The sequence below is a fragment of the Delphinus delphis genome, chromosome 19 (genome assembly GCF_949987515.2).
Source record: "Delphinus delphis chromosome 19, mDelDel1.2, whole genome shotgun sequence".
In the NCBI taxonomy this organism is placed as follows: domain Eukaryota; kingdom Metazoa; phylum Chordata; class Mammalia; order Artiodactyla; family Delphinidae; genus Delphinus; species Delphinus delphis.
The window spans coordinates 13,733,881-13,757,709 of NC_082701.1; the positions used below are offsets into that span (position 1 = coordinate 13,733,881).

General features: G+C 44.5%; 1 protein-coding gene and 1 pseudogene across 2 annotated transcripts in view; both read left to right on the forward strand.

Annotated features, from left to right (window-relative positions):
- The window catches only part of PITPNC1 (phosphatidylinositol transfer protein cytoplasmic 1), a 257,389-nt gene that overhangs the window by 29,982 nt on the left and 203,578 nt on the right, over positions 1 to 23,829 (forward strand). The window lies entirely within an intron of this gene.
- Positions 13,258 to 22,705, forward strand: LOC132414865 (RNA-binding protein 4B-like; annotated as a pseudogene).

Consider the following 23,829-nt stretch of genomic DNA (forward strand, 5'->3'; position numbering starts at 1 on the left):
TAGGATCAATGTCTTTTATCTTGGTGCCAAAGACTTGGGAAAAGCAGATGGTAAATTTCAAAACCCATTTATGTTGTTCCTAACCCCTTTGTATAGCATGGCATTAGGGAAAGAACCAGGTTGCTCTATCAGATGACACCTTATCCAGGTTATGGCTGTTCTTAAATGGCTTTATGTGAAGTCCCACTCTTTTTGTGGTCTTAGAGAAGTTATCGTAAATCTTCCTGTGGCTTAGTTTCCCTACCTCCTTGAAATGTGGCAAAAGTACAGTGTCCATTGGTCTAGTCAGTATTTATCAGGTTCTGGGAATACAGTGGTGAGTGAGCCAGCAAATCCTTCCTTGATGGGGCCTACAGTCTAGAAGGGCCAAGGCAATTAGAGACCTTCCAGAGATAATAACGAGAGGCGAATTCCACATGTAGATGATACATGAGGCCCACAGGAAATGACCTCAAATTGAAGTTAAGATTCATAGTATGAGAGCTTAATATCTGTGAACGCTTGGAACCCAGCAAGGTGAGCTGGTATAACTTGCAGGAAGTATGACTCACTTGTGACTGTAACGAAGAAGGCTTAAACCTAATCATCTGAAGTACCTATATATATACTTCGAAAGACTGAAAGGAGAGGCAAGGAAAAATAAAATAAAAATAAAAGGAGAGGCAGAGAGCAAAACAAAACAGCACGTCCCCAGGGCTGTCCCAGGAAGTGAGGAGGTCGTAGACCTTTGACATTGTCCAGCTATCATTACATAGAGTTGGGGGGAGAAAACAAAACAAAATAGGGTTTTGGGGATAGAATGAATTTGAATCCCAGTTTTGCCACTTCTTACTAGGTGCTTGACCTTGGACAAGTCACGTCAACCCTCTGAGCTTCAGTGTGCTCATCTTTTAAAGTGTGCCGAGACAGGGAACTATATTCAATATCTTGTAGTAACCTATAATGGAAAAGAATCTGAAAAAGAATAGAGATATATATACATGTATAACTGAATCACTTTGCTGTACACCAGAAACTAACACAACATTGTAAATCAACTATACTGCAATAAAAAAATAAATAAAAGTGGGCTGAGAAAGAGTGGTCGTGTGGTCGTGCCTCAGTGCCTTCTGTGGCCTGTGCACTTAGCAAATGTGGCTCTTCCCTAAGGGATGAAGCTCAGATTTGAACCCAGCAGCTAGGTCTTAATTCTGTTACTCCCAAGACTTCAGCATCCTTGCCTTTTTTTTTTTCTTTTTAAATATGGGAAAGAGTACAAGGAAGAGCTGCATTTTAATTGTATTACTGCTTAACTGCTAATTGTTTTGATAGATTGAAAAAAGTCCATTGATTCTTCGTGGAGGAGTGCTTGCTGGAGAGTGAGTCAGGCGTCTGCGTTAACTCGTTCAGAAGCTTTTTGTGGCATATTGATTTAAAAACCTCCCAACAAGATGGGAGGATTTTATTTAATAGAAATATTGTCAGGATGGCATTGAGATTTGGGTGTGGCTTTCAAATCAAGCAATACAAGTTGAATAAAGGTCTTTTCCCTAACAGACAGAAGAATCTTGATGGACTGGGGAAATACTCACCATCATCTTGCAGGGCTTTGCCTGGGGGAGGTAATATTTGCCTGGAGCACCCTCACCCCCACCAGCAGGCCTGCTGGGGAGAGCTGGTGAAATATGGTCACTAGTACTTTCAACCTACAGGGTTACGTGGTTTACCTGCGTTGAAAGAAATGGGTGTGCTCCCAACTGTATCTATGTGGGTTTCCATCCTGGGTTCTGGGGTCAAGGGCAAATAGGAGAAGGTTGCTAAAGAAAAGAAGAGAGTTTCTGTTGCTCCTTCAAAAGCAGGCTCCAGATTTGTATTCTCCAGCCTGGAAGGAATATGTGGTCTGAGTCTCACATGAAGAGAGTCGCAGTGTTCCTTCTTGAGTGTCTTGGTCCTTATTTGGATTCAGTGCTGAAACATCCGGATCAGTTTCACAGAAGAGGTTTTGAGTAGATTCTTTGCAGATCTGAAAGTCACACTTCTGTGAAACTGGTTTTAACACCAATCCAAACCCCACTGGTGTTCCTGTTACATTTTACAGCTATTCATATGCCCCTGTATAAATGACCTCTGCAGAGAAAGAAGAATCACTAGTTCATTGTGCAGGAAGATGGGGCCCTCAGAAATAGCTACAGCTTCTTCAAGACCTGCCACCCGTTCAGAAGGTGCATTGCTTCACCAGAAATCCAGTTTACTTTAGGCAAAATTTTTCTTAAAGGGCCAGCTAGTGACTGTTTTTGGCTTGGCAGGCTACAAGGTCTCTGGCACAATCATTCAATGCTGCCACTGAAGCTCAAAAACAGCCATAGACAATAGGTTAGAGGGATGAGTATGAGACTGCATTTCAGTAAAACTCTACCAAATAGGCCATTGGTCCTCAACCTCTGGTTTGCTGACACCTGCATAGATCATCATAAACTTCCTGTACTCTTCGAAGTATGAAAATTATACTTTGGAGTAAGAAACTCATTTGAATATAAATATATGTTTAGAGTTTCTATATTGAAGTATCACAATGTTTTCTTACAACTTATTTAATTTTTATATAAATGTTCCACATTTATTTCCTGAAAATTGGATTTCTCATTTGCATTGCTTGGTAAGGGCACCCATGTTTGATATGAAACAAATTAATTGATAATGTTGGAATTCCTATGCACGTTGAAGTTCACTTTCGCTTGCCAACGACGTTCTCAGCACCGTGTTCCGTGCTTCTCTCCTTTGTAGCAAATGCAAGTGTGAGGTCCCTTTGACTCCTTAATACCATGGAGGTGCCATTCCAGGCCACTCTCTCCTAGTCCCAATTCCCCCCAGGAGAAGTTCTCCTGGTTGTCTGGAATGAGTTCACATTAATACGCAGGGCTTTGTGGCACTGTGAGATGCTGGCTACTTTACTCCTTTCCCACCATTTACAGTTTCTCACTATTAAAACCTCCTCCGACTCCTCTCACAGGAGCGTGTGATCCGGATTTGCCGGATTTTCAAAGTCTTCCTTCATTGCACGTGAACATTGACTGCACCCGGAGCTTGGCTGCGAACTGATTATTCTCACCAGGACCTGTTAACACAAATTCCATCACTCCCAAGGCTAAAAATAAACCGTATTTAACACTTGGAAGCAAAATTCCAAGCAAATATATAATCTGATTTGATTGAATCTTTGTTGAAAATGTTCATGGTGGAATCAAATGCTTACTTTTAAGGTGGAAGATGGCATTCCTTCTGTGAACAGGTAGATAGAAATCAATTCCATCTATCAACTGATGTAATCACAGAGATTGATGGATGCCTCAGCATCTGAAATGGCACTATTTCATCTTGTTTAAGAGTGTTCCCCCTTAGGGGCTTCCTTGGTGGCACAACGGTTAAGAATCCGCCTGCCAATGCGGGGACACGGGTTCAAGCCCTGGTCCGGGAAGATCCCACATGCCGCGGAGCAGCTAGGCCCATGCGCCACAACTACCGAGCCTGTTGTCTAGAGCCCGCGTGCCACAGCTACTGAAGCCTGCGCGCCTAGAGCCGGTACTCCGCAAGAGAAGCCACCGCAATGAAAAGCACGCGCACAGTAACGAAGAGTAGTCTCCACTCGCTGCAACTGAGAAAGCCTGCGTGCAGCAATGAAGACCCAACGCAGCCAAAAATAAATAAATTAATTTAAAAAAAAAAAAGAGAGAGAGAGTTGTCCCCCGCCCCCCCCCCCCCCGGGAATTCCCGGGCCTTCCAGTGGTTAGGACTCAGTGGGTAGTACTATGATCCCACAAGCCGCGTGGCCAAAAGAAAAACAAAAAAAATAAGAGGGTTCCCCCCAGTTGTGGCACACAGCCATTGAGGATCAGTCTTCTATTTAAATCATGGTGCTACATTAGAGGACTTAGGAATATTTAGTGTTTGTGTGTCCAGCTAGTGTCTGTGTAATATAAAAACATACTATGGGGCTTCCCTGGTGGCGCAGTGGTTGAGAGTCCGCCTGCCGATGCAGGGGACACGGGTTCGTGCCCCCGTCTGGGAAGATCCCACATGCCGCGGAGCGGCTGGGCCCGTGAGCCATGGCCGCTGAGCCTGTGCGTCCGGAGCCTGTGCTCCGCAACGGGAGAGGCCACAACAGTGAGAGGCCCGCATACCGCAAAAACAAACAAACAAACAAACAAACAAACAAAAAACATACTATGCTTAGGAGATAAAAATATTAATATAGTCATTTGTGACAGAATTATAGATGATTTTAAACTTTCTTATAATTTGTTTTACAAATGCTCAATTATGAATATGTATTACTCTAAGAAAAACAGTACAGAAGTTTTCGAAGTTTTTTTTGTCTGTGACCCACAGTAAGAAATATTGTACAATTTACATCCCAACCCAGTACAAACATGCATTTATGTATTTATACAATTAAAACAAGCGTTTCATGAAGTATTAGTTAACCTTTGTGCTACCTGTCCTTATCTCCTGATGTTTTCTATTTTTCTATTTTATTTTATTGAAGAAAAAGAAAGGAAGAAGAGAATGAAGGTATTTACCAACTAAAATGACCTCATGAACCCCTGATGTGTAAATTGAAAAATACTGACTATTGTGCAATGGTGCCAGTCTTGTATTTCATGGGTCAGTAAAATTTCAGAAGAAATTTTGGCACTTGATGTAAGATTAACTCCCTGCTGCTGCTCTGTGCCATAAAAAACTTGGAACGTTGAAAGACCTTTATTAGGTGTTTCTACTTTTGATGAACTGTCCCTTTAAGGATCATTGACATAAACAATGCTTCTTCTAAAAAAAACTTTCCTGTATTGTCTCACCCTGGAGATTTACCCTTCTTACATTTTCTCCCATCTTTTAACCTCCTGTCAGCCTCTTTATACCTTTATTCATGACGGGAACACAGCTTGTTTGGCAGTTTTAGGGGACAGTTAGAAAATATTCCTTGACAGTGCCATGAGTCTGCAGTTTTTAAGTTGTGGTTTTGGCTAGAGAGGACTTAGATGGGTGAGCGGAATACTAAGAATAGGGGAAAGACGTGCTTCTGTTTAATTACATGGTAATTTGTAAAACAGACCGGATTCTGTGGCCCTTGAATGCTAATGTAGATTTGTCCTTACTTAAAAGCATAAAGCCAGAGGAATGCATAACTCACACATTTCCACACATTTTAGATCTCCAGGGGCTCCACGTGCATCAGTCTGAAAACCTTTTCTTCGTTTATCTTCGAAGTGGTGACTTTTTTGGACAACGGGTTGTATGTCTATTTCATCAGCAACACCTGTATTTACAATGTCCTCTCTTTGGCTCCCTCCGATATTTTCAGTTTCAGATGGCACTGGCCACACCCCTGTATTTCCCCAGTGGATTAACCCTCCAGGAAAGTTCCAGCCATCTGAAACTCTCAGGAAACAAGCTGGGTGTGCCTGATAAGGAAGGTTGAACAAAATCATGTAAATTTTTCTAGGATGTTTTCTGTCATAATAGCTAACGTTTTGCTGGGCTTGCTATGTTCTAGAAACTTTGTTACAGGCTTTCTGAACATCAAAGAAAAAAATTTAACTCTAAGAAAAAAATAAATACTCCTCTGCCTTGATCTCTTGAGAGATCTTTGTAAATATCAGCTATTATAGTGTATCCTACCTATGGATTTCGGCTCTGTGGGACTATTGTTCTCATTTAGCCTATCACTATTTATTGAGTGATTATTATGTGCTAGACACTGCTCTGGGCACTAGGGATGTGCAGCCACATGTCAAGGAACACCTGGGGCCACCAGAAACTTCCTGCTTTCTGCATGGGGGGACCCAGACAATAACGTATAAACATAAAAATATAATGTAATGTCAGGTAGAGATTTTAAAAAGGCAGGATAAAGGAGCAGGGAGTAGGGATGGGAGAAGCAATGGGGAAGGGCTTTGATGAAATGACATTTGAGCTGAGACCTGCATGAATCATGGGAACAAGCCTTGCAGATATTTGGCAAAAGAGCCAATTGCTTCTGTGCTAAATGGTTCTCCCTCTTCTGCTTTTTATAGTTTTCCTGTCTTCTCCTTGCTTGAGCCAGACCAACGGAAGCCAGATCTAGAGAGGAGACAGAGCTACAAGTGTGCCTTAGGGAAGGCAAAGGGCTTAGCTGCAGCTGCAGGGGCAGGTCTGGACACGTGGGTGACGCCGCATAGGGAGAGTGCGGTGGCTGCTATGATCGGCCAAGCTTGCAGGCAGTTGCATCAGAGGACCACCCAGCCGGGGGAGAAGAGGCATCCAAAGAATAGTCCGGCGGCCAGCAGGCCAGCAGAAGTACAGTACGGGCTGAATGGGGGTGTTGTCAGCAGAGACCACAGGTGGCACTGCTACTCGGGCTCAGAACAGAACCTGGCTCTCCAAGGGCATGGAGCAGAGCAAGACTGGAGCACAGAAGCAGAAACTCTGGTTTGAGAGAGCACCTTGATTACATATGTTAAGGAGGTCAAGCGTTTAGTGCTTAGAACCAGGGCTGCAGCTTGGGAATGAGTCTTGCAGCAACTGACTTAATGCTGACACTTCAGCTATGGAGCCAGGGTCCTGTGTCCCCTCCTCCTGCTCATATAGGATGACCAGAAACTTCTTTGCATCCCTTTGAATGCCATCGGCTGTCTGCCGCTCTCTGTTATACTGCCTGTCCATTTGCACATGTTGATTGCCTCCTCTGCCCAGGAACTCATTAGCTTACCAGCAAAGGGATGCTCTCAACCCTGTTCAGACAGTTTCCTCTTCCGGCTCTCACAGGCCTATAACATAACCTTTACATTCCCCTTGGCAAAATGCTGTCATCTTTTTTGGGGAGGTAGGCTAGAAGCCAAAAGCACAAGATCTAGACTCAGACCACCTGGTTTGAGCCCTGGCTCCCCTTGGCAAGTGACTCAACCTCAGTTACCTCATCTGTAAAATGGGAATAATAATAGCACCTACCTTGTAGGATTTTTGTGAAGACGAAATCCCCCCACAGTGTCTGGACCCATGAGTGTCACTGCTTTTTACATGTCTTTGTGCCCTCACTAAACTGGGAAGCCCTCCAGGCACGTCCCTGTCCTCATGGGGCTGACATTCTACTGGTGGAGACAGACCATAAGTAAGCGAACACAGAAATAAATAATATAATTTCAGATGGTATTGAGTGTAATAAAGAAAAATCAAATTAGAGTAATATAATCAAGTGACCTAAGGTACCTGTGGGTGTGCGTATGGGTGCTATTTTATTTTATTTTATTTTCATAAATAAGATCTTTAATTTGTCACCATTAAAAGTCTGAATTTTAAACAGATTCTTGGACTGGTGGCTCATATCCATCAGCTTGTTCAACTTTAGCACCTGTCTCATCCCCAGTAGCTTTTCTAGAACTACTACCTTTACCATGTAGCTCCATGAGTTTTCCCAATTCAAACTTGGGCTTCTTCAGCTTTTTACTTTTCTAACAAAGACATCATGGAGCAGACAAATAGATTGACAAGCCTTTTCTATGTCTTTTCCAGTGCTGTCTGGAATCCTGCAAACCAGTAATGATATATTAGAATAAACCTACACTTCATTTAATATGGGTGCTATTTTATTTTTTAAATTAATTAATTAATTTATTTATTTTGCTGCATTTGGTCTTCGTTGCTGCACGCGGGCTTTCTCTAGTTGTGGCGAGCGGAGGCTACTCTTTGTTGCAGTGCGTGGGCTTCTCATTGCGGTGGCTTCTCTTGTTGCGGAGCACAGGCTCTAGGCGTGCAGGCTTCAGTAGTTGTGGTGTATGGGCTCAGTAGTTGTGGCTCACGTGCTCTAGAGCACAGGCTCAGTAGTTGTGGTGCACGGGCTTAGTTGCTCCACGGCATGTGGGATCTTCCCAGACCAGGGCTTGAACCCATGTCCCCTGCATTCTGAACACTGTGCCACCAGGGAAGTCCCTATGGGTGCTATTTTGAATAAGATGGATGGAGAAGGCTTTTCTGAGGATTTGACATTTGAACAATGGTAGGATCCAAGTGACAATCTGGAGGACAGCCGTCCAGGTAGAGGGAGACAGAGGGGTCAGCAAGTGCTGGAGTGACCTTGGTGTGTTTGAACGAGGAGGAGAGTAAGGGTAGAGCTGGGTGAACAGGAGGAGCACAGACAGGGTGAAGCGAGGGCAGGGGGAGGAGAGGGGACGGAGGGATGAAGAGGGCAGACTGTGAAGGGCTTCCAGGAGTTTGGGGTGTGGCCTTCTTACAGCAGGAGCCACTGAGAGTTATAAGCAGGGGAGTGACATGATTTTTTTTTATATATAAATTTATTTATTATTTATTTATTTATTTTTGGCTGCGTTGGGTCTTCGTTGCTGTACGCAGACTTTCTCTAGTTGCAGCGAGCAGGGGCTACTCTTCCTTGCGGTGCGCGGGCTTCTCATTGCAGTGGCTTCTCTTGTTGTGGAGTATGGGCTGTAGGCGTGCAGGCTTCAGTAGTCGCAGCACGCGGGCTCAGTAGCTGTGGCTCACGGGCTTAGTTGTTCCACGGCATGTGGGATCTTCCCAGACCAGGGCTCAAACCTGTGTCCCCTGCATTGGCAGGTGGATTCTTAACCACTGCGCCACCAGGGAAGCCCACAGTGGTTGTTTTTGATACGCTTGTTTTGGAGGTGGGAAGGTTCTCACTCTGGACATCCACTGATAGACCTGCAAGATTATGAATTTTGACATGTAGTCTGAAACCATGCACCTCAGATTGGGACCTGAACCCAGGCGTCCAGGAGTTGAACCCGGCCAAACCCCACAGTCTTCCAACTGAGATCACAGCTGGTTTCAGGACTTAATGAAGCTCAGGTTCTTGACGTCTCATCGCAGAAAGAATTCAGTGAGAGACAAAGTGATAGGTAAGAAGTGGACTTATTTAGAGAGAAACACACTCCACAGACAGAGTGTGGGCCACCTCAGAAGGTTAGAAAGGCTGAGTGCCATGATTTGATTTCTGTCTCTTTGCTGTATGGAAAGTTGAGGCAAGAGGAAGAGCAGGGACAGAAGGGCACCAGGGATTCTTGGACTTCAGGGATGTTGAGGTTCAGGGATTTGTTCTGGTGGCCTTTCGGGGGAGGTGGGGTGCTCAGTTAGTTTGATGATAGCCTTCTGTGGTAGGTCTGATAGTGTCCCCTCAAAATTCATGTCCACCCAGAACCTCAGAATGTGACCTTAATTGGAAATAGGGTTTTTGCAGATGTAGTCAGTTAAGAACCTCGAGATGAAATCATCCTGGATATAGGGTGACTGGGATCCTTACATGAAGAGAGGACACAGACACAGAGAAGATGGCCTTGTGAAGGCGGAGGCAGAGGTTGGGGACATGCAGCTGTAAGTCAAGGAATGTCTGGGGCCACCGGAAGCTGGAAGAGGCAGGAAGGATTCTTCCCTAGGGCCTTCAGGGGGAGTGTGGCCCTGCTGACACCTTGATTTTGGACTTCTAGCTTCCAGAGCTGTGAGAGAATAACATTTCTGTTGCTTTAAGTGACTCAGGTGGTATTATTACTCTGTTATTGCAGCCACAGGAAACTAATGCAGTTCCTAAGGGTCTTTGGTCTCTTAGGAGATTGCACTGGGGTGGAGGGTGGGAGTCTTTTCAGGAGCTTTGACAGCTCTTTAGACCTCCCTTAACATCAGGGAGGGTGGTCTTAACCAGGAACTTGAAGGAGCATTAGTAGCCCAGAGGAGGCGTCTGATGAATGTTGGTTGAATGAATGAATGAATGCATGAATGAGTGAGTGAGTGAATGAATAGGCCTGTCTGTGAATGAATAGGGCCATGATCTGCCCTGACCATCATTAAATAGCCCCAATTGTGATAATTATAAGCTGCCATCTACAGTGGCATGGATGCCCCTTCTGCCATGTGCCTTCTAAGCTCCTGCAGGTTGAGAAACCAGATTAATTAAGATCTTTGGTAGAATTTGGATGAGAAGGATGGAGTTCCTGAGTGAGAGCCTAAGTGACTTTCGAATGCATAGAATGTGTGGATTTTAGAATCTGGACTTTTAACACTGATTTTCTGAGCTCAGAGATAATTTTTTTCTTCCTTCCTTTTACATGTTCATTTAGCTGGGTCAAATTAGGAGAACTGGAGAAGCAATCCAGACATATAATCCTCTGCCTCAGCAACAAAAAGCAGTCCTGCTGATGGTTTATTGCTACTAATTTTTTTGTTTTGTTTTGTTTAGAGGTTGAAACTGCTGAACAGTGAGAGGAAACTCCAGGCCACAAAAACTTTATTTTATCGTAATCCTGCCAGGGGCCCACCCCCTCTGCTACTATAAATTTCTCTTGGCCTGTCCTGTAGAAAGTGTACATGGCCTGAGATCAAGCTTTTTTTTTTTTTTTTTAATTAAACTAATGGACTGCACTCTCCTCCATAAAACACGGGTCCAGGTGGTGATGCCCTGCTGAGCATCGGTCTCTCCCAGGAAGCCTGGCCCTTTGTCTTAGTGATACAAATTCCTGGTCACGTCTGGACACACAGTAGGTACTGAATGAATGCTTCTTTAATTGAAATCAGGGCTGAAATGCAAAACTGGTTGGGCATGTGTACCTGGACAGTGTCCATTTCTATGTCAGTTTCTCTCCTGTGTAGTTGATGAGCTTCCTAATGTTGATTTTTAAAAGAACCAAGAACTGTATTTAGTTAATTTAAAAAAATGCAGACTAGGATTCAGAACAGCTGTGTTTGCTGTTGGCATGGCTGTTATCCTCCTCATGCTGGTGTTTTGTCACAACAGTACCACATTGTAGAAACAAAAGTTTAGAAAGAGGGGCGGAAGGAGGGGGTGGGATGAATTGGGAGATTGGGATTGACATATATACACTAATATGTATAAAATAGATAATAATAAGAACCTGCTGTATGAAAAATAAATAAATAAAATAAAATTCAAGGAAAAAAAAAAGGAAAAAGGATGACTTTTCATCCTCCAGCTACCAGTACAACCTGCAGCCTCAGCTCACAGTACTTAATTTTGTATCTGGTAATAGGGCACAGAGACAATTCTTTTTTTTTTTTTTAACATCTTTATTGGAGTATAATTGCTTTACAATATTGTGTTAGTTTCTGCTGTATAACAAAGTGAATCAGCTCTGCATATGCACATCCCCACATCCCCTCCCTCTTGTGCCTCCCTTCCACCCTCTTTTTCCCACCCCTCTAGGTGGTCACAAAGCACCGAGCTGATCTCCCTGTGCTATGCGGCTGCTTCCCACTAGCTATCTTACATTTAGTAGTGTATATATGTCAATGCTACTCTTTCACTTCTTCCCAGCTTACCCTTCCCCCTCCCTGTGTCCTCAAGTCCATTCTCTACGTCTGTGCCTTTATTCCTGTCCTGCCCCTAGGTTCATCAGAACCTTTTTTTTTTTAATTTAGATTCCATATATATGTGTTAGCATACGGTATTTGTTTTTCTCAGAGATAATTCTGTGAAGCAGATGTGTGAAGGGCTGATCCTTATGGAAGCTAACTTTTTTTGTTTTTTTAATTTATTTTTATTTATTTTTGGCTGCATTGGGTCTTTGTTCCTGTGTGCGGGCTTTCTTTAGTTGCAGTGAGCTAGGGCTACTCTTTTGTTGCAGTGCGCTTCTCTTGTTGCGGAGCATAGGTTCTAGGCGCGCAGGCTTCAGTAGTTGTGGCACACGGGCTCAGTAATTGTTGCTTGCGGGCTCTAGAGCGTAGGCTCAGTAGTTGTGGCGCATGGGTTTAGTTGCTCCGTGGCATGTGGGATCTTCCTGGACCGGGGCTCAAACCCATGTCCGCTGCATTGGCAGGCGGATTCTTAACCACTGCGCCACCAGGGAAGCCCTGGAAGCTAATTTCTTATAGAAATAAATATATTCTGCAGCCCTGGGAAGGGGGCATGAAATTATTCTAAGACGCTTCCTTTTTGAGTGCGTTTGAATATGTTCATGGGTTGTGTAGAATTTTTTGCATCCCGTTATCCAATGTATCACCTTTTGACACATTTCTTGTTTATAAGTATCCCAGCCAGTGATGAATAGAGAAAGAAGATAAAGGAAAAAAATAAAATGAGCAGGAAAACAAAAGAAGCAAACAAGCAAGTCAAAAAAAAAGGAGGGGGGGGAACTTCCCTGGTGGCACAGTGGTTGAGAATCCGCCTGCCAATGCAGGGGACACGGGTTCCATCCCTGGTCAACATGCCGTGGAGCAACTAAGCCCATGAGCCACAACTACTGAGCCTTCACTCTAGAGCCCGCGAGCCACAACTACTTACTGAAGCCCGTGCGCCTAGAGCCCGTGTTCACAACAAGAGAAGCCCTCACACCGCAATGAAGAGTAGCCGCCGGTCACCGCAACTACAGAAAACCCGCGTGCAGCAATGAAGACCCAACTCAGACAAAAAAAACCCAAAATCCCCACAAAACCCAAAACCTCTTTCCCAGTAGGTAATAACTTTGGATGTAAAACTTATCAGGCAGGCAGGAGGAGAGTGAAAAGTCTGCCTAAAATGAGAGCTGTCTGTAGGCTGCATTCAGGTTATCACAGGTCACCTGCAGGCTGGAACACAGCCAAAACTAGGGTGAGGCTAGTGAGACACGCCCCTGGGGACCCAAATTGAAGGGGCATCCCCCAAACTCAATAATCGCAATGAATAATATTTTTAATCCATTGTATTTTAAAAATCATCATTAATGCAAAATATTCCCATGCTGAATAACATATCAAAATGTCGAGTGCAGGATCTGACACTGCACTGGCAAACTCAAACTCATTCACCTCTCTCTAACCAGAACGTCACTGAGCTCTCAAAAGGAAAAGTTTCTCCTTACTCTAAGCCTGGCTTTGCTCTGGGTTTGAATTCTAGCTCCTTTAGGACCAGCTCTATGAACTCAGGCTCACGACTCAACCTTTCTGAGCTTCCTTTTGTAAAATAAAGATAGCGCTTTCCGTTGCAGGGCTCTGGGGTGGTTTAAAAAATATGCCTGTGATATACTGGGCACATAGTAGATGCCCAATAAACCATAGCATTGAATAATTCATAGTTACTCACAGAGAATTCAGTTCTTCAGGAGACCCAAGCAGGTCCTGCCTCTTACACGAGTCTCTTACACATCTGTCAGGGTTAACACAGCTCTGCTTTCACTTTATAGAATGTCTCAGAGTATAGCCTGGTGCCTGCGCTTTGAACACTCATACATCCGTTCAACTGCTCAGTAACCGATTTCCTGTTTAGTCGTAGCTCCTTGCCTGGGCCGGGCCATGGATGGCAAGTTGATATCTCTGTACCTCCCTCTCAGAGCAACTCAGCCTTCCGAAGCCATCCAAAAGTTAGGTTTGGTAGCAGCTTTTATTTATTAAGGCCTCCTCCATCATTGTGATCTCTCTTGAGTGCATTTCCACACCTGATGGTTCATCAGGATGACGCCTCACCCTTATTGTCACTTAAACTGTCCACAATCCTGAACTGGCCTCTGATTTGCTCCGCAGAGATGGGGCCATATTCCATGACACAGGACTGAAGCTGGGGGCCGAGTGGAAATCACATGGGCAGGAGGGTCGAGTGGGAATCCGGTTACTATTTGATACAGAAAACTGCAAAGCCCCCCACCCATTTTCTCCTATTGTCCAAGGCTGGTGGGACCAACCGTTTTTTTCAGCCTTTCTTCTAATCTGATCATAGCTTCAGAGATGACAAAGCAGAGCCCTCACTTCAGTTATTCTCCTCCTTAGTTCTAAGGATGCAAAATGAGATGGGAGAATGACAGGAGAGTGTCACTCAAACAACTTATTAGATTTTGGGGAGGGGGGTCTTAGTTATCATGAATGGGTCGTACGTTTTGAACATTCATCACTGCGTCCTGCTCTTCAGCGAGAGACAGTTTGTAAAATAGGAACGACATACTTCTGGCTTCAGTTGTGTGTGCTTTGGACTTAAGCTCTTATTTTCCACTTAATTAGTTAATAGGAATGTATCGAGCTAGGCGCAAAATGATACAAAAGATTAGGAGAACGGGATTTTTGACCCTGAAGGTTTATGACGTAGTTGGGGAGAATAAATTGTGCTCGAGCTGAGCCTTTAGGCTGATACTCCTACTGCATTTATATATTCTCTCATTTCTGCCCTAGAAATGTTGCTCGAGTTTGGCCTCTTCCTCTTTCACACTCTTGTTTTAGGGCTGTCGGCCCTCACTTACTGCCCGGGCTATGGCAGGGCCCTACCAAGCTCTATGGGGGCCTTGCGGCAAAGAAAACTGTGCACCCCTATGTCCACTTATCAAAATATCCTCCCGTGTTGACAACCAAGTGGGAAAAGTTAATAAAAGCTCTACAACAAAAAAATACAACTCTATGGAAAGCCTCATGTTGTCCAATCTGTTCCTATATCATTGCCCACCCTTGTAAACCCACCCAGCATGGTGAGGGCTGGGGGGTGGACAGGTGGGGTGGTGCTTGCAGTTTCATAATAAAGCAGGGTGGTAAACCAAAGGGTAACATCTGTCTTTACTTACATAATTTTTTTTTTCCATTGTGGACTTTCCTGGCTTTAATTTTGATTTCTAAAAAAATATTGCATTAAAATAATACGCATCCGAATCGCTGAGTTCTTTGGCGTCCCCGTAAATTTTGTACCTCACTGTCTCCGTACCTAATCCTGGCTATGACCTGCTGCAAAAGCCCATCCAGGCTGTTAGGTGCACAGCTGACAGTGACCTTGCTAACAGACCAACAGTGATCATGTCACTTCCGCATTTGCTCCTGATTGTCTAAGAGGTAAAATTCAGCCCTGTTGGCCTGGCTGCAAGCCTCTTCACAGTCTGGGCCTCCACTTACCTCACCAGGGCATCTGCCCCACCTGGCCCTGTTCCTTCCCCATCACGCCTCTTCAGGACTGCGTCTTTGCCCACACCACAACTTCTGCCCGAGTTTCGCTCCTGTCCCCAAACTCCTTCACCTTGGACGTCCCTGCTTAGCTCTTGAGTTCTACCTGGGATAACAGCTCCCGGCTGGGCTGCCTTTTTGAGTTCTCCAAGTAGGCTTAATTGCTGTTTTCCCATAGAAATTTATTTGTTTCCACTCGATTCCTATCCTGGCTGTTACACTCACGATTCCACTGTGATTTATCTGTTTACCTGTGTCCCCAGTTACACTGCCTGCTCTCCTTGAGGAGAGCAACCGGGCTTTTCATGTGAAATGAATAATGAATACAGCTGGATACAGTGAAAAAAAGCAGTAACAGCAACTATGAAATAATTCATGGAAAACAATAGAACAGCCTAGCGGGCTCTGCTTTTAATGTCAGGTAATTCTGAGTTCAAATGTTGGTTGTCCTTAGCTAGCTTTGTGACACTAAAGTTTTCAGATTTTTACTATGGAAACTTTCAAACATAAGCAAAAGTAGAGAGACCCAGGACTTCCCTGGTGGGCCAGTGCTTAAGACTTTGCCTTCTAATGCAGCGGGTGCAGGTTCAGTACCTGGTCAGGGAGCTAAGATCCCACATGCCAAAAAACCAAAACATAAAACACAAGCAATATTGTAACAAATTCAATAAAGACTTCTTTTTTTTTTTTTTGCGGTACACGGGCCTCTCACTGTTGTGGCCTCTCCCGTTGCGGAGCACAGGCTCTGGACGCGCAGGCTCAGCGGCCATGGCTCACGGGCCCAGCCGCTCGCGGCATGTGGGATACTCCCGGACTGGGGCACAAACCCGTGTCCCCTGCATCGGCAGGCGGACCCTCAACCACTGCGCAACCAGGGAAGCCCAAGACTTATTTTTTTTGAGATTTATTTATTTATTTGTTTGTTTTTTGGAGGCGTTGGGTCTTTGTTGCTGCACGCGGACTTTCTCTTGTTGCAGCGAGCGGGGGCTACTCTTCGTTGCGGTGTACGGGCTTCTCATTGTGGTGGCTTGTCTTGTTGCGGAGTACAGGCTCTAGGCGCGTGGGCTCAGTAGTTGCGGCACATGGGCTCAGTAGTTGTGGCATGCGGGCTCAGTAGTTGTGGCACGCAGGCTCAGTAGTTGTGGCTCGTGGGCTCTAGAGCGCAGGCTCAGTAGTTGTGGTGCACAGGCTTAGTTGCTCCGCGGCATGTGGGATCTTCCTGGACCAGGGCTCAAACCCGTGTCCCCTGCATTGGCAGACGGATTCTTAACCACTGCGCCACCAGGGAAGCCCAATAAAGACTTTTTAAAAAAAGTAGAGAGACCCCCTCTGATGAACCCACATGGGGCCCACCCCGAATGCCCCACCCTCCACTCCTATCCTTGGATTGTTTTTGAAGCAAATTCCAGACAACATATTATTCCAAATAGAATTATTTCGATAAGAACATTTAACTTTTAATTGATTGCAAACTCAATATGAACCACGTGCAAAAAAGAGCTGTCAGGGGGTTTGGGTCATGGGGAGGCCCTTTTAAAGCAAGTCTTGAAGGATGAATACGGATTTTGGCAAAGAAAGGTTGTAAGTCGGCAGCTGTAAGTCATGTGTGCGCAAGGGGTCAACAGATTGTTTTTGCTGGAACAGGGGTCAGGGCAGGGAGAGGGAATGGGAAGGAAAACCTAGGTGTGGAACAGATGGGGGGCCAGGCCCTTGATGCTTTAGAGGCAGCCTTTTAGGTGTGTGGGGGGGCTGGGGGAATCTTAGTTTGTGTTCCTTTGAAGGTCTGCACTCAATTGTGACAGGGGGCTGAGGACAGTAGTAATATTGATTCAGTGCCCTTCAACTGTCTCTCAGAGCATTTTCCTTGTTTACTGATTTCTCCTTTAACAGCAAAAGCAATCGTCGCTGGACATTTAAAGAACTGACTCCTCTACCAACCACCAGGCTTTAGTGGAGGAGAAATGAGGACTCAGTTTTCCATGCTGAGCCCTACACTAAGATGACCTGGCAACTGTGTATTTTATCCCACTGGGTTTAATCCTTATTATGAATAACAGAGCGAAGCTTTGTTATTCACAGGAGTTGCATTTCTGCTGCTGGGAGAATTAGCTGCAATCTTATTCGCAAGGTGCCTTCTGATGCAATGAGGCCTTTTGAAGTGTGCATAAATAGAGGCTATTGTTTAGGCATTCGGAGGTAAGGCTTAGATTGCTCGAGAAGTTCCAGTCTGACTCTAGGTATCTTTGTTTGGCTGATTCTTTTTTTTTTCTCCCTGGGGCCACAAGTAGTAGTTTTCTCCATATGGCTTTAGCGACTTGCCTCTTCATCACCTCCTGAAACTAGGGCACAACCAACACTTTTTCTGTAGGTTTTTCTGCTTAGAGGGGGAGGAAATTGTTCTGGGTCCAAAAAACAGAATGGAGAAAAAAATGTGCAAGTTTAACTAGGATATCACACAGAAATGGAGCCTTTGGTAAAGAAATAATTTTGTTTCTGATTAAGTTTTTTTTTTTAGGCTAGGAGAAATAGAAGCATAGTAAAGAGTGAGCCTATTAATTTATTGCCACCTGGAATCTCTTAGGAGACTTTAGGATCTCTGAAGGAGAGAACTGATCATTTGTTTAAGTCTTTGAAGCTCGCACACCCCAGTTCCCCAGCACAATAAGCCTTTCTGGGCCTTTGGAGCAGCGGATGTGAAACTTCGTCTTCAAAACCGCAGAGAGAAGTCTCCTTTCTTTGAAGGTGTTTATTTTCTGAAGTTTTTACCTGGGATCCCAGCTAACACACATGGCTGTTTTTTGGTTTTTTAATTTTTTTCTTGCAATGAGAAATTTTAAGATCTACTCTCTCAGCAGCTTTCAAACGTACAATCGAGTATTGTTACCCACGGTCTCCACACCAATACATCACATCCCCAGGACTTCTCTCACCACACTGCTTTTCTGGAAAGGCTTATTGAAAATGATTTGTGGGTTTAATCTGGGTGTTTTCTTTTGATCACCTCGGTCTGCATGTGTCCCTAATTGTATGGCTGTCTGAGGTTCTTCCACCCAGAGTGAAGTGATTTTCTCATCTGGAACCAGATGCTTCCAGAATCGGGGCAGCTTCCTCGACTTGCGGGAGGGGGTACCAGGCTTCTCCAGGACCCAGGAAGCTGCCCTTTGTAGGTGCTTCACACTTGCTTTATTCACGACTCCGTCTTCATAATGTTACCTCCGTTTCTCCCCTCCACTGGATCTGTTTAGAGCCCCCGGGCCATTCTCTCCTCTTTTGTGACTCTGTGAATCTAAGACTAGAATCTAGTCCTTCCCAAGGGATAAGATCTTCTGCTGCAAAGTCCTTTCTCACCATCCACAGACAAAATCACCATTAGGCCATGTTTACTGAACTGCAAAGGTGGGTGCATCATCTCCTTCAAGCATTAACACTTTTATCTCTTTGCTCTTCCCCCTGCCACCTGTGCGTTGTCACCCAAGCGATTAAAACCATTTGGTTGTAATTCTTCGATTTGCACTGACCTTCTAAGGGGTGTCCATGTTGACACAGCAAAGTCCCTTCTCTTGCCTTTTCTCCTCCGCCATGTTTGAGCTTGGCTTAAAGGCTTGGTATTTGGAAGAAGTTAAAAGTGATCCAGTGACTTGCTTTGGACGATGCTGATACACACATCTTTGGAAGCCTTAGACTGGGGAGTGTCAACTTAATTTGGATTCTGTCAGCTTGTTGCATTCTCATCACCCGTTTTGAGGGCTTGCTGAGAACCTGAGATTATTTGTTAAACTGCCATTGGAATAAACACAACACTTTTCTTGAAAGGGAAAAGGACTTTTTAAAGAAAGTAATAAGCATACCTCTATATTTTCTTGACAGATATCAAAGAAAAAAAAATCTTCCTGTTTTTACCTTGACAAGACATCTAACATCGCTGGGAGGTTTTGCTTGCATGAGAACTTCAACATTATAATCTAGAAATCTCAAGCTCAACAACTTTCTCTGTCTGGGGATGGGGAAAAGGGATGATAAAATAGTTCTCTATATAGCTGGTTACCAAAATAGTCAAATATGAAAGCTATTTCATCTCCTTTTAAAAGGTTAGTCTTTTGATATATGAATCACAATTGATGCTAAAAGGAAAGTGTTAGAAACATAAACTTTTTTTTCTCTGCTAGTTCAGGTTTTGAATGTTTTAATTACTTAACTGTTTATTTTTCTGGCAGTGAGGTTAGTACTGGTAGCCAGTGATTACCAACAATTAAAAAAACAAGTCATCTAAGACAACACTTACACACCCAGAAAACCCAACTAAAATCACACTTCGTTTTTTGCTTTTATGGTTTCCAAGTAAATTCTGAATCAGTTTCATGATTCTTGTGGTATTTTTCCAAATTAATGACTTTGGACATTTGGACGCTGAGCTGTGTGAATGCTGAATGTGTTTTCTTCCCTTTGCTATCAATTAGGTATTTAAGAATGCATCTTATGAAGAAATAGCCACCTAAAAATATGCCAAAGGCCACAGTCCTGTATCCTTCCTCAGACGGAATACTGCAAGGGAGACTTAAAAAAATTGCGGTTATATGTGTCATAAAATTTACATTTAACATTTAAACTTTTTTAAGTGTACAGTTCAGTGGCATTAAGTACATTCATAATGCTGTGCAACCATCACCACTACGCATCTCCAGCACTTTTTCGTCAACCCAAACAGAAACTCATTAAACACTAACTCCTTGTGCCCCTTTTAAACAGATTGTTATATACATTAAACACTAACCCATTAAACACTAACTCCTTGTTAAACCCATTAAACACTAACTCCTTGTGCCCCCTTTCCCCAGCCCCTGGCAGCCACCATTCTATTGTACTTTCTGTTTCTATGAATTTGACTATTCAAGGTACCTCATATAAGAGGCATCATGTGTCTGGATTATTTCACTGAGCGTAATGCTTTGTAGGTTCATCCATGTGGTAGCATCTGTCAGAATCTCCTTCCTTTACAAGGCTGGATAATATTCCATTGTATGTAGGTACCACATTCTGTTTATCCACTCATCTGTCAGTCAATGCACAGGAGACTTTTAAATTTAATTTTTGCTCTCATCACACACATACACAAAAAGGTAACCATGAGAAGAAATATGTTAATTAGCTTGACTGTAGTAATCATTTCATTGTGTATATGTATCTGAAATCATCATCTCAAATGCCTTAAGTACATATAATTTTTATTTAAAAAAATAGAATAGTATAAAAATTTTACTTTTAATATGTGCCATTTGGCATCTTTCCCCCTAATTTCCTGGCATTCTTTCACTTGGGGGTCATTTTTTGAGCCTTACATGCTGACAGGTGTTGAGAACACAGAAATGAATGAGCTCTACCCTGCATGCAGGGAACTTCTTTTCTGGTTGGGTAGACAGACCAGGAAATAGGGTCCAAGGCTTGGTGGTGGCCATCCAAGCAGAAAGCAGAGGGGAAGGTGGGTGACTCACTGTTGGAGAAGGGCTACATCCATTGTGGCTGGGAGTGTGGGGGCCTGATGAATGAAGGCCTCTAGGTCATGTTCTAAGTTCTCCTACTCAAAGGCTAGAAATAGAGGTCAGCAGAATTAAAGGTCATGTATAGAAGGAGAATCTGATATACTGCAGTACTCCACCTGTAGGCATGATTTCTTGTAAATTATATTCACGTTTTACCGTCAAAGACACTTCTCTCCCCTAAAATAATAGAGCACAACTTTAACTCATTTGGCCCCTATATAGACAGGAGGTTGTGTGGGATGACAAACTTTCAAGCAGTATTACCATACACTGTGCAACACCTTAAATTTTCAAAATCTGATCCGTGCATTCTATTCCCATTTGTACATACAAAGAATATAATTAACTTGTCCATGGTGGAAGAATATAGAATCTGGATCTTCTGGTATTTAGCCTACTGTTCTTTTGTCTATATTTCCTAGTACCCTGTATATAACAATCTGTGAAATTTTTTGTCCTCTCCATGTGTCAGCCATATGGGGGCTTTGGGAAGGTCCAAGAAGGTAGATCTCCAGGGTGCCAATTTGCACCGTATATTATTGACAAGATGGTAGAACTGATGTGCATTTGGATGGTTGTGGATGAGCTGAGGGCAATAGATGGACTCTGACCCATGTACCCTTAACTTGAAAGAGCAGACTAGTACCCACATTCACAATATGAGAGTTTCAAAGGCAGCGAAAGCATGCGCCTTGCTTTCTAGATAGCAGATTCTATATAGTCTCAGTTGCCTCTGTTATGTTCTGCATTCTGCTCTCCCATCTATGTATTTGTCCCCAGTTTGATCATCATCTTTGGCATGTTTGTTTTGTAATCTGTATCTCTTTATACAATCTATTGGTGGTCTGCTAGGAACAAACTGACAAGAAAAGCAACATGGCGCCCGCGAGCCTGCGGCAGCGCGCAGTGGCGCGTGCGTGAGCTGACGCGCGAGCAGTGCCCGGTCGCGCCGCCGGCGCTCGGGCGCCCGCCGCCATTTTGTAGGGTTCTCTGAGACGCCAGAGACGCCAGAGCCGCCTCCGCCTCCGCCGCCGCCGCCGCCGCAAAGCGGCGGCTCTTGTCAGGACGGTGACGCCGTTCATCGGACACCTGCCCCAGGAGGGCACAGAGCAGGCGATCCGCTGACTCCTTGAGCAGTGTGGGAAGGTGCGGGAATGTGACATCATTAAGAACTACAGCTTTGGGAATTCCCTGGCGCTCCAGTGGTTAGGACTCCTTGCTTTCACCAGGGAGGGCTCTGGTTTGATCCCTGGTCGGGGCACTAAGGTCCCGCAAGCTGCACCGAAAAACAAACAACAACAACAGAAGCCACAAAACTACGGCTTTGTGCACATAGAGGACCAACCAGGTGGCGGCCGAGGATGCCATCCACTACAAGTCGCACAGGGTGAACATCACCATGGAAGCCGCAAGGATAAGAGCAGAGCTTCAGGGACTTCCCTGTTGGCGTAGTGGTTAAGAATCCGCCTGCCCATGCAGGGGACACGGGTTCAAGCCCTGGTCCACATGCTGCGGAGCAACTAAGCCTATAAGCCTGTGCGCCACAACTATTGAAGCCCGTGTGCCTGGAGCCCGTGCTCTGCAACAAGAGAAGCCACCGCAATAAGAAGCCTGCGCACCACAAAGAAGAGTAACCCCCTCTCAGTGCAACTAGAGACGCAACTAGAGAAAGCCTGCGCGCAGCAATGAAGACCCAATGCAGCCATAAATAAATAAATTTATTTAAAAAAGAAAAAGAGCAAAGCTTCAGCCAAGTTGCACATAGGCAACATCAGTCCTACTTGTACCAACCAGGAGCCTTGGGCCAGGTTGGAGGAGCATGGTTCAGTCATCGAATGTGACATTATGAAAGATTATGCCTTCGTACACGTGGAGCGGGCAGAGGATGCAGTAGGGCTGTCAGGGGCCTTGACAGCACAGAGTTTCAAGGCACACGAACATACGTGCAGTTGTCCACCAGCCAGCTTCGGACTGCCCCTGGGATGGGAGACCAGAGTGGCAGCTGTCAGTGTGGGAAGGAGGGGCACTGGTCAGAAGAGTGCCCCGTAGATTGTACGGGTAGTGTGGCGGACTTTACCGAGCACCGTAACAAACGGTGTGGAGCTGCGTGCACACCTGACACCGTTGGCTACGGGGAATCCGTGTGTAAAAAGGATGCATAGGGCGCACTCCACCACCAGCCTTACCGAGTCCGCTCTTAGGAGGCAGTGGCAGCAGCAGCTTCCGTGTCCAACTACCTGCAACTATTACTTGTCCCATCTGCTTCAAGACCACAGCACAGCCCCAGGTGAGGATTATGCTAGTAGCTTCTCTTTCCTGTACAGTGGAATCCCTCCTACCTTGCTTTCCTTAGGAGTTGACCCCTCTCCCTGTCTACCTGCAACATCTCCTTTCCCTTTATTTTTATTTATTTTCAAATTTAATTTTCTTTAAAAATTTTTTTCAATTGGCTGCACCTCGTGGCATGCGGGATCTTAGTTCCCTGACCAGGGGATGAACCTTCTTCCCCCCACCCCCAAAGCGCTGCTGGGTCATGACCACTGGACCACCAGGGAATTCCCCTCCTTTTCCTTTAAAATGACCATATGTAGTGACAGGCAACCTTCTACTCTTCTCTGTTAACTCTGGACTTTGACACTGAAGCTAATCTTCTGAAATTGCTAGGACCATTGGGATTTTGTTTGTTGTTGTTTTGTTTTGTCTTTTTATGGCTGATCGTGGTACAACATTAACTGAAATTTAGCCTTGCTTTACTCCACTTCTCTCACTTGTTTTTTAATAAAATATTTTGGCAAATAAACGTTTCTAACGCTTAAAAAAAAAAAGAACAGCAACTGAAGGAAAAGCACTTTCTTAATGTCGTTGCGTGGATGACTGGGTAGACTCTGTAATTAGCCTTTTTTTTTTTTTTTTTTTGGCTGCACGCTTGCAGGTATCTTAGTTCCCTGACCAGGGATCAAACCCAGGCCCCCAGCAGCGGAAGCGAGGAGTCCTAACCACTGGACTGCCAGGGAGTTCCCTATAATGAGCCTTTTTGATCTTGAGCCCTAAGTTCTTGCTGTTTATGTGAGTCCATAGCAATCTTAACAGTTCAGTGGTTTCAGTGACTATTTCTTTGCTAAGAATTCCCCAAGCCACAGCGTCAACCCCAGACTCTTTCCAGTTTTGCAACTCTGCTGGATATTTGTACCTGAATATCTTGACAGCACCTCACAATCAACCTAAAACAGTATTTATGTCACCACCTTCCCCCAAAACTGCTTCTGCTCCTGTCGTCCTTATTTGTTTTAGTGACACCACCATCTTAGCTGCTAAGATTAGAAACTGTCTTCTTTCCCACCACCTCATTAGAAACTAAATAGTTGGTTCTGTGTCTTTTACCTGGACACGGCCTCTTGCTTTTTTCCCCTCATCT